This window comes from Macrobrachium nipponense, chromosome 7, assembly GCF_015104395.2.
Source record: "Macrobrachium nipponense isolate FS-2020 chromosome 7, ASM1510439v2, whole genome shotgun sequence".
Taxonomy (NCBI): Eukaryota; Metazoa; Arthropoda; class Malacostraca; order Decapoda; family Palaemonidae; genus Macrobrachium; species Macrobrachium nipponense.
This window is the reverse complement of record NC_061109.1, coordinates 112582497-112594295: the sequence shown is the minus strand read 5'-3', so window position 1 is coordinate 112594295 and position 11799 is coordinate 112582497.

Here is an 11799-nt window from a genome sequence, read left to right as displayed (position 1 = left end):
ACTGCATTTTTCAAGAAACGGACTCAAGTCACTCTCGTCTGCAGTGTGTTTGTGTGTGTGTTATATATATATATATATATTATATATATAGATTATGTATATATTATATATAATATATATACTGTAATTTTTTCCAGTGACAGAAGGCGGGAAATTCTGGGAAGGTGTTAACTTTTCTGTTCCCTTCAGGATTTATGTGATAAGATTGCCAACTCCATACCATTTTCCAACCTGGCTGCTGCGACTAACTACAGTCTGCTAACCGCTAGGTACATAATTCACTGCTCAGGTCAACAAATGTACACTGCATTTTTTAAGGAAACGGACTCAAGTCACTCTCGTCTGCAGTGTGTTTGTGTTTTTTTTTTTTTCTTTTTTAGAATAGTTGTAGAGTTTACCCCTCGTAATAATGTTGGAAATGCTCTTACTGCTCATCGGGTTATTTAAAATACAATCACACATTCAAGAGTTTTTCCGAGTTTGAAAATTTCTACACCATGGTATGAACAACATCTTGATGAGACCTTGAGCTAGAAAAGAGGATGATAATAAGAAAACCCTTCACTGATGAACTTAGCTGCTATGCATGAAGGGGGAAAAGTCGAGTTGTAGAGATAAAGAACTTTTAGAAAATGACTCGCTGGGACTCTAACCCGACAAATTTCCAGATTATACAACACTTTATGTAGCATACTGATGCACATACATCACAAAGGCCTGGGCCCCAAAGATTCCTGTCGTATTGGTGGTTACGACAAAGTTATGAGTGTTCGTGGTGGACCTATTAAGCATTGCTATTAGACACAGCTAATAACTATGCGTCTAGGGAATCTTAAAGCGAAATATCTAGTTAATCACTTTACTACTTTAATATTTCAGATTAAGCCCCGTAATTTGGGCGTCCTGACTTCAGGGTTCCCGCTTCACCTCTTCTTAAATTCTAATTTTCAAGAATGTATTCTTAGTGGAAAACCCGTTCTCTCTCTCTCTCTCTCTCCATCGACTTCACGTACGTTTTATGACAATCCTATCGGACTCGTCATATCAGACACCAAAAACATCTTCAATATTTTTACTTACCCTTTAACCAAAATCTACAACTGCTTTGAAGCCTTTACCCGTTATTTTACATATTGGGCGTCATGAATTAAATCTTCTCTTTTCCAAGACAGAAAAAGTTCTTTTTTATCTATTTCCATCGGTCTAAATTTCCACGTTATTTTAAGAATGCTTAGACTACAAACCTGTTTATCAGAATAGATTGTGTAAAGCAGAATTTCTAGCTACCGTTTGTCCCTGTCTTGCTGGTGTGTCAAAATCACTAAGGAACCATGAGGAATTTCGAATTTCTTTCACATCGCTACTTCTTTTGATGCAATCTTTGAAAATTCTACTATTCGTGCTCCTTGTCCTATCTGTCCTCACATTTATCTACTTATTTCATAGGTGATGCTTTCTTCTCGCATTTTTCACAAATCTGCGTCCGTTTCTTTACGAGCCTTCTTTTCAGTTCTTGAAAAAACTCACTACAGTCTAGACTCAGCATTAGTGTAGCCTGAAAGCTATACAGTCAAAGAGAGTAAAACATTCGTCTATTCAATGCAGTTATAACAGTTATCTATCCAATTATTGTTCCTAATAGACAATCAAAGACACCATTTTCATTAAACGAATATCGAGAACACTCGTCCGCCTGTATTTTGAGTCCACGTGATAACCAAGTAAAATCTTTTGGACTTTTTTTTCAGGTATTCGAGAACTTCCTTTCTGAGAAGCCTCTTCCTCTGTAAAAGGTCTTGACCACCATGGATTACTATTCCAGTGTTCAAAGAAACTCACTCTCTCTCTCTCACCTCTGGTAATCCTCTTGGGTTGAAGATAAAAAATCTCCGGCTTTTGTTACAAAATATTCTTCTATATGAATTAAGCTAACATCTTCTAAACAACATTATCCCATTAGATGTTTTTTTTTATTTCTGATGGCCTCAGGATCCTTCAGCCAGGTCTTGGAAAAAGCTACGTTATCAAGAGGCAATGGAGTCAAGTACTGCATGTATTCGGAAATTTCAAACTTACAGAGTTATGTACTACTGCTGCCCTTGCATTTGCTTAAATGAGTGCCTACGTGTCTATAAATGCTGGCTATACTCTACTGATCACTTACTTTTTGCCAGATACGTATGCAATTGTAAATTACCTCAAAGTTCAAAGTGTGAAGAATTCGAGAAGTTAAGAGGGCATCTTGGTTATTAATACACACGCACACACACACACACACATATATATATATATATATATATATATATATATATATATATATATATATATATATGTCTTAAAAAATCACAATAGATGCACGTGACTTCATTAAATAAGCGAATACCTTATATATATATATATATATATATTATATATATATATATATATATATATATATATACATATATATATATATACATATATATATATATATATATATATGTGTGTGTGTGTGTGTGTGTGTGTGTGTGTGTGTGTGTGTTTGCTCTAGCAATCTCAGAGCTTCACGAATCAGTAACTCAGTTCAGTGCTCCATACTTTCAACCTACTGGGTCAGAAGGCTGCATATAGCATGACTAAAGCTTAACGCCACATGAGAAAATTTAATGTTCCAGGGTTTACTTCTGTGCGAAAGGTATTCTGGCCAAAAGGCGTGTGGAATAACTCCTATGTTACATATGTCAGGTGGCTGCTAACCTATACTCCCTAGACCTCGGCTACTAATGTAACGGAACTTGTATCTGTTAATAGTTTCTCCAGACAGTAATTATTCACTATCCGCTTAATAATTAATATTATTACTTCACTGCGCACTGGAGCTTGCGTCAATTACATTTTTTTTTCTTATAAAAGTTAATAAAATTGCCAATACTCAGCTCGTTGTAAACACTTTTCCCTTCGACTTTTAACAAGGTATATTTGTACCTTCCTTTGGATATTTTAGCAAAATATTAAGTTTTGGTGATTTTCTAAACCTTTATCCAAAGTTTTACGGATAATGGTGTACAAAGAGCAAAAGTTTTGAGCCTTTTACAAATGCATTGACCAAGACATTATGAATGATGGTTTGCAATTCTTAAGCATAACCTCCATCATGATAACTGCTGCTTTAATAATGACAAAGATGGTAACGTTCTCTCCTCAAGTTTCGGGTTACAGCCGATACTGAGCGACAGATATATTATACCGAGGGAATGCGTAATGAATACATGTGACAGCATAGGAGCAGTCATCATTCGAAGCAGTGCTGAGAGTAACAGTGGTGTTGTTTCTTTTATCCTTCTTATTAAGAGTAGCAGTGTTAGAGGTGGTGATGATGGTAGTGACCGTAGCAGTCAGTGGCTGTGGTGGTGGTGGTGTTTAAGTGGTCGGCACCAGGACAGGTCTGAGAATGTACACCCCGGGGCCCAACTGTCCGGAATCCACGGACCTCAGAACCCCGCCTGGAACGCCCCCAAGGTCAACCTTTCCTTCGTTGGACGTGAAATCTGCCCACCGCCGGAGCAAAAGGGAGATCATTTCTTAAACGATAGGTATGAGGGGCAATCGAAGCCTCTGGAAAAGTCTTCTTAAACCTTAGGAGACGTTACAACCAGCCCAGCATCGGGGCAAAACCGGATTGGATGGGATGCTGCCGCGTCCATAGGTACCCAACCTGTCCGGGCGCTGGGTAGGCTCGATTCACCCTTACCTAGGGTGGAGATAAGCTTGAAGACTCTCGGGTAGATGAGATGTTTGGTATGTTGGTCTCGTCTCCGGAGTTTCTCCGTGTCTGTATAGTGCGGGTTCATTGCTCGAGAGCGCTCGCTGTCCAGGCACCATCCCGACTCCTTGTCGTTCACTTTACCGAGCTTTGTATACCGATATGGCCGTTATTTTTTGTAGCTGGTTTTTCTTCGCCTCTTTTTCTCACACAGCGTAGGGCTCGCGAGTTTTCCAGTTTTCTTGGACCCTGCTTCCATGTTATACTTTTGGAGGTGGCTCGGGGCTTCGAAAAATGGACGTCGGTTAACATCCGTACGAAAATCAGTTAACGACAAAGGACGCTCAAGCGATCAAATCTGTTGATGACCAACCCTCTGTGAACGATAGTCACTTGTTCTACTGAGCGTTAATTTGTGTATTCTCTCTCTCTCTCTCTCTCTCTCTCTCTCTCTCTCTCTCTCTCTCTTCTCTTCGTCTTTTTGATCCAACTAAATCGTTTAACTAATTAACATAAAATGTAATGCGTTACAAGTGCCAATAAAGGCTAAGAAAAATGGGAAGATGTGTTAAAAGAACGTGCTTTGAAAGCGAACAGAATACAAACATTATTTATACTCATTTTAATCAATATCTAACGAAAACAGAAACTCTGCCATGTAGAATACGACGAGACAGACATATTGGTTTCGTTGGCTCTGAAGTTCTCTGCCTTCTTTTTCCCCTGTCTCGAGCATAAACTAGACACTGCCTCGACCGTCTTTTCATGCATCTACGGCATACTTAGTACAGCCTCGGCCTTCGTACGGTTTCTCCCTGAAATGCGATAACGTCTTCCTCTCGGAGGCATACATACCTCCGACAAGTGTGACAGTAAGGATGAGGTGTCATATTTCCAGAATTTTATTTCATTTGTAAAGAGAGAAAGCTTACTCTTCAGCATATATGTCTTTCATGGGAGGTGGACAGGTGAATCACATGTTAAATGAAGTGTAATTGCATTTTTTTGTAAATGGGGCTTAAACTTTGCACCCTGATACCTTTAGTTCTACGCAAGCACGCAGTCAGTTATATTTACTGTAAAACAAGTTGGAACCTGAGGCATAAGGCTGAAGGGCAATCATCCGGAAAAAAAGTTGTAGTACTAGATATGTCTAAAAATACACTCGTCACATACAACTATGGTTAATCGTACTACACTATTTATAGTGGTTTGCGGACAAGGTTCAGAGTTTTTTCTCTGGACCATTGTCTTGAGGCATCCCTTGCAGTCTTTGCATACTACCGTTCATGATATGCTATTACTACGCTTTATTATCAAGTTTTCCGAAACTTTAGATACTTTCGGTTAAAATATTTGTTAGGCAGATAAATTCCTTATCACTTCCGCTGTATATGAATAATTGTGTTGTTGATAAAATTTAATAAACAAAAACTAAATTGCAGTGTTGTGCCATCTCTAACGGAGCTGAGTTTGCAGGACTACAGGGTGTCCATAAAGTCCTAGTACCATTACAAGTATTTATTGCTTGTATTGGTACTGGGACTTTATGGACACCTTGTACTGTGAAAGTTTACAATTATTTTACGATCGGCCAATAGTAGTACTGAACAGATGTAGGATTGGCGGTCATGGTTTTTTTCAAAAAGCAAAATCGTTATTAGGACAAAACGTTTCAATCTAACTTTAGAGGCTTCCTCTTGCGTAGCAAACGAACCACCTTCCCCTGGATAGTTATCTCTGGTTTCGTACATTGGACCAAATGGTTGTCGTTGATTACTTCTTTAAACCAACGAGCACCTTGGCAAGATTAGGGGATTGGCAGTAACCGTAGGGTGTCCCGTTTTTTCTTTAAGAGGAATCGCCTCCATCAGCCGCAAAGTAAAATTAATCAAAGCATCTAAGGAGTGGAACCAGTGTAGCATCTGCCGGAAAGCTTAACGAGACCACAACTACCATTTTTTCTTGAGGAAAAGCTCGTTAGGCTAACTAAAAGACCCCAACAAACGCTGTCTAGCTACGCCATAGAAAGGGAGGCTTAAGGGATCTACACTTTTCAACGGTGACTACATGTAGCAGCAATGCAGAACAACCTTCCTCCAATCAATATCTTGAAGTCCGTGAGATCATGAGACTGGGATTGGAAACTTTGACTAGTTTTAATGAAACATAGGTAACTACTCCTTTACTGGGATATCAGAAAAAAAAAAAAAATCGTGGAAAGTTACGAGGACACTCAGAGACCCTAAATTGTTTTCAAGACATAAACGAAAAATTCTCCAAGCAAACTCAAAGAATACACCGAACGCTTAGTAAAGAATAAGGTGCAATAGACAATTTCTTTAACGTTAGGGAAAATATATGCTGATGGTACAGTGCTGAGCAAGGTTTTGTTTGGTTATCTTACTAAGGCTATGCAACTGTAGTGTATGTGGATATGAGGAATTTAACAGGCACTTGTATTCGCGTGACGCTGTCCTCCAGGCTGGGAAAGACCGTGTTCATAGCATGCCGATCATTGTTCTAGTCTTGTGAAGCAATTTTACCATTACGTAAGTTCATAGAATCCAACATCGTGCTAGGGCAGCAGCTTGCTCCAGATTTAACATCTGTATTTTTTATGGAAACTATTTGAAATAATTGCACTGTGGTATTATGAATGATATTCGTACAATTTTCTTTATGACAAAAATTTTGATATTATGGGCTAAAAGGTCTAATATTTCTCATGAAGAAAATTGTGCAATAATACAGTATACGAACATATGACGAACTGGAGTAAGTCTTGCGTTATGACGTTTTACATTATCACTTATACCGGATGACTTTTGTAAATATTTTCCCGCTTTCATTCCATAGAAAATAAAGGATTTAATAAATAATCTAAAGCCATATTCCGGTTACGGAAAGCACTGTAATTCTTTGTATGCTGATCTTCAGGAATAACACAATAACCGCTAAAACACTTTTACATAACAAAATTATTTGACTCCATTCTTAATTTTCAGGGGAAATAGTGGCCCTAGTCGTTTTTGGCAGCTGTCAGGGGTCCATGAGTTTCTAGAAAGTGATATCTTGGATGACAAAATCTTCGATTCTCGTCTGTCAGTTTTGGATTATTTCTGTCCTATTTTTGTGAGCATTTGTATTTTTCTTTCTTTTGCTTATATCTTCTATGGTATATGGCAGGCCATACTTTGTCGGCTCCACGAGAATCTTAGAAATTAAATAGAATGACTTAAAATCAGCAAGTTAAATTTTCCATCAACTAGGAATTTCAGCCTAACCTCATGCAACCTTCATTAAAGCTAAAAAGAATGATTAACGACACTGGTATGTTGTTAGGTCTTCTAATGTCTTCATGTTGATATAAACTGATATAACGAATTAATCCTGCTTCGGAATCCTCTCACTCAACCCATGTGGCTGAAATCATGGATCATGGAAACGGCAGAACTAGTCAGACGCTTCGTCCATTCTTCTAGTGTCTTTCCAGACGTGGCGTTAATCCGTTTGTGCCTGGATTCATGTATCGTGCCCAAGCAGAGAATGGATTTCGTTACTCCTTCACCCGAAGTATGAGGATTTTGAGTGAGGGACAAGAAAAAGTAAACTTGTAAAATCATACCACATGAACCAAAATTGTTATCTCCAGTAAGTTTCATGTCGTCTGGATCATAAGTAGGAATGAAATGTCTTTTCATTTCTATTTTTTGCAGTGCGGCAAGACTAGTGTACTAAATTCTCATACCCTGTGGCGCACCAGCACTACGATAGAGCAGTAAATCAGAAATAAAAGGTATGTTTTGTTACACGCATCCCACAGTATTTACGATCCCTTTGGAGGTTGAGTTGCCAGATACAGCTTTTTCACCACCGATGCAAGTTTCGCCCAATAAAATGCACTTCGGTATGATTATCGGCAGGGCGCATATCCTGCAGCCATTCAATTATTCATTATTTTTACCGCTAAACTCATAAGTTATTAATCGATTCTTTTCTCCTGAGGCCGGATGGATAGTTAAACGATCTTTCGCTAAAATCTAAACACTTCGTTATTCTTGGTAAATAAATGATGTTAACGAATAAAATGGTTGCACTATTTTATTTCTTTTATTTTTAGGAATAATGGCTCCTCTTAGAAACGATTCTCATTCGTGCCGTCTTATGTTGCTCCCCCCGGCGTCTCGGAATTCCGTTTCATGATTTTTCCGTGGATTTAGTTGATTCTCTCTCTCTCTCTCTCTCTCTCTCTCTCTCTGTGCTAGATTCCTTCAAGTTCTTTTGTTATTATGTTACTATGTACCAATTTTTTTATTACAATACTACAGTTTGTATTCCTTTCACAAATAGTCCAACGGATATTTTAAGGCTTATTTCTTATATAAATAATAAACCACAATGCCCTAGTGCTAAATCAGGCTGTTAGCTATGAAAAATACAAATTGATTAAAAATTTGTCATTTATATACATCTTTGCCAATACGAGTTATGTGACAAGGCTCCGCTGTTCAGTTCGCATAGAATGAGGTGGGTAGTACAGGCTATAAGAATTTTTTAATGTGAATTGCGAAGCACATTCATGCTCATGGTGCGCTCACAATTTGGGTTCTTCGTATAGTTATTGGTCCTCCTCCAAAGTAGTTCCTCGTTGGGCGAGCGGTTTTCGCGCTCGGCTACCAATCCGGTGGTCCGAAGTCTGGTTCTCGGCACGGCCAACGTGGAATCAGAGAAATTTATTTCTGGTGATAGAAATTCATTTCTCGATATAATGTGGTTCAGATCCCACAATAAGCTGTAGGTCCCGTTGCTAGGTGACCAATTGGTTCCTAGCCACGTAAAAATATCTAATCCTTCGGGCCAGCCCTAGGAGAGCTGTTAATCAGCTCAATGGTCTGGTTAAACTTGGATATATTTGATTTAACGCTATAGGCCTTCGGCGCCCACCCTTGGCGGTGGTAGCTATGGGCTATCTATCCAATTCCAATTCATGGTGAAACACCTCCTTCAGCGGTAGATAATCCAGGACTTCTAATGTTTAAAGGACGTGCACTTCTCCCGTGACAGTTTGGGAGCCCTCTTTTTCGCAGCCAAATTCGTCCGAAAGTGCACTTTTCTTTTTCTTCTTCTTCTTCTTCTTTTGGAAGGGTGGGGGGCACCGGGGCAGGGAGGTTTGGGGGGTGGGAGTTCCTTGGCCTTTCGGAAAGTAGTAGTCCTACGCTGTGAACGACTGGTGTACTTGGTTGGGGAACTAAGGTAACGGCAAATTTTGATAAACAAATCATTTATTTGTGTTTGTGTCACATGAAAACTCCATTGGTTTGTTCTGCTTAACTCTTGTGGCAGGGGATTTTAGTGAATAAGAACAGGGGAAAAGATAGAAATTTGAAATTAGTATGATGAAATGAATGACAAAACCTCGACTTGCTCTTCGACCAAAGTAACACCACTCCAGGAAAGTGGGTCCTGCACTACTCAGTCATGAACTCGTGCAGGTCATTTGTTTAGGCAAATATTCTAGGCGCTGATCAAAAATTTAATGTCTTTTGAGGAAATTTTTGAAAGAAGTTTAGTAGTTCCACGCGAAGAGGAAGTGCATAGCCCATGGCATTTCTAGTCCTCACCGGTCTTGACAAGATTGTCCGCCAAAAGCTGCTTCGTGATGGTCATTGGTTTGGAAGGAGGTCAACAACAACCATTATCTGCAAAGACGATTAAGTGACGAGCATTTGATTCAACAGATCATTCTGTTGAAAAGCAATTGATGAAATTGCAATTAGAAATGAGAGAGAGAGTAGAAATTGGTTTTAGTGCGAAAAGGAGTGTTCGTGAGGATTTTAGCCTCTCTCTCTCTCTCTCTCTCCGTTTTTTCCATTCTCTGAACAATCCAAGATGGGGCTTCCCAAGTAAATTATAATCCTTTGTAATAACATCTTAACATATACTGCTAAAATACGGATGCATGCATAACTCATGTATCTTGAGTAAGAAGTTGATAATGTGATTGAGTGCATACATTACTTTTACATACACACACACACATATTTATATATATATATATATATATATATATATATATATATATATATATATATATATATGTATGTGCGTGTGTATGTATAGCCATTCAAGATTTCATTCATAATTTGATAATTCCATACATTACACACATGCACACATACATACGCAAACACACATACATATATATATATATATATATATATATATATATATATATGTGTGTGTGTGTGTGTGTGTGTGTAATGTCAAGGTCTAGAGAGTATACTATACTCTCGAGACTTTGTGTAATGTATGTATCGCTCATATTTTGTATGTATCGCTCATATTTTGGTTAGATGGAATTAACAAGGTAGGAATGAAATCTTTAACGATGTCATTTTAGTGAATTTTAGCAAGCATTAACCAGCAACTATGAGCCCGATAGGAGAGAAGAGGAGAGGAGAGGAGAGAGGCGGCATCCCCTGAGGAAGGCAGGTTGGGTGGCTCGAGACTTTTAGGTGCTTCGCTCACCTCAAGTTTTTTTTTTTTTTTTTTCTTTTTTCTTTTTTTTACTCCCAAGATCATGCGCCTGGAACCACACTCGATAACCCCCTACAGTGATTACCCCAAGCCCTCTCACTCGAGGCAAGACCCATCTCCTAACCTTTGGTCATCCGACCTATTAAAGCACTCCCGAGACTGCGCCGGGGGAGGAGAGGATCGGGCCTGGGATGAGTCCAAGATTTCGAGCTTTATTATGGGTTCTGCGTTGCAAATCTTCGCCAGATATTATGGGTTTTATGTTGCAAATCTTCGCCCGCCATTATGGGTCTTGCGTTGCAAGTCTTTGCCCGCCATCGTATATTCTGTGGCAGTTCTTTGCCGGCCATGGCGGCTTCTATGTTGAAAATATTTCACTGTCATCGGGCGTTCTATGTTGCAAATCTTCGCCAGCCATCACAGATTCCATGTTGATGGTCTTCGTATATATGTCATAATGGGTTCAGTGCTGCAAATCGTCACCTACCATTATGGGCATGTGTACCAAATCTCCGCCCGCCATTATGGACCTGTGCTACAGATCTCCCAGATTTATAGGTTGCAGGATACAAATATTATGATCGTCCTTCATGATGAGTTTGTAGTTGTTGCAAGTCTTCGCCCTCCACCTTGGGCTCCATGTTGCACATTTTTCCTTCCACTATGGGCTGTATGGTAACCAATCTTCAACGCCATTTTTCGTTCTATGATGTACAAAATACTAAAATAACTTTCGAAGACTTTTTCTTCTGGTATCTAAAAGGACACAGTGCTTAAATTACCTTTTACTTATATCAATATTATAGATAATAAGTACTGAATATACAAGAAATTCTCTTTGCAGAAGCTGAAAGAAGCTTCTACATAAGAGTCATTTCCTTACTATTGATTTAAATCCGTTTGATTGAAAGATAATCCGACAAAGTAAAAGTTCGGGGAAAAAGATAAGAGACCTAAATCACGATCAGCGACTGGAATGGAGATACATTTCCTGGAAAGATTTGATTGATGATAAAATATTAACTCGACTCGCAACTTCCAGTGCCAGTGACGCCCTTCAGCGTGAAATGTGCCAAGGTTAACGTATTTCACTGCCCAAGCCGCACTGAGTGGCATTTGAACACGCTAACAAATGCTCTAAAGCGCCTCGGTGGCGTGGTCGGTATGGTGTTGGCGTACCACCTCGGTGTCCGCGAGTTCGATTCTCGGCCATTCCATTGAGGTGTGAGAGAGATGTGTATTTCTGGTGATAGAAGTTCACTCTCGACGTGGTTCGGAAGTCACGTAAAGCCGTTGGTCCCGTTGCTGAATAACCACTGGGTCCATGCAACGTAAAAACACCATACAAACAAACAAACAAAATGCTCTAAGACATTTGTCTGACAGAAATGAGGTTGTCAGAGATTTTTGTTCTTAACCGGCTATCTATGTAGAGAAAAACTGAAGTAGCCTCACCACATATCTTATAAAAAAAATCTAGACACTCATGATTTTTCTAGGTAATCCATCATTAGATA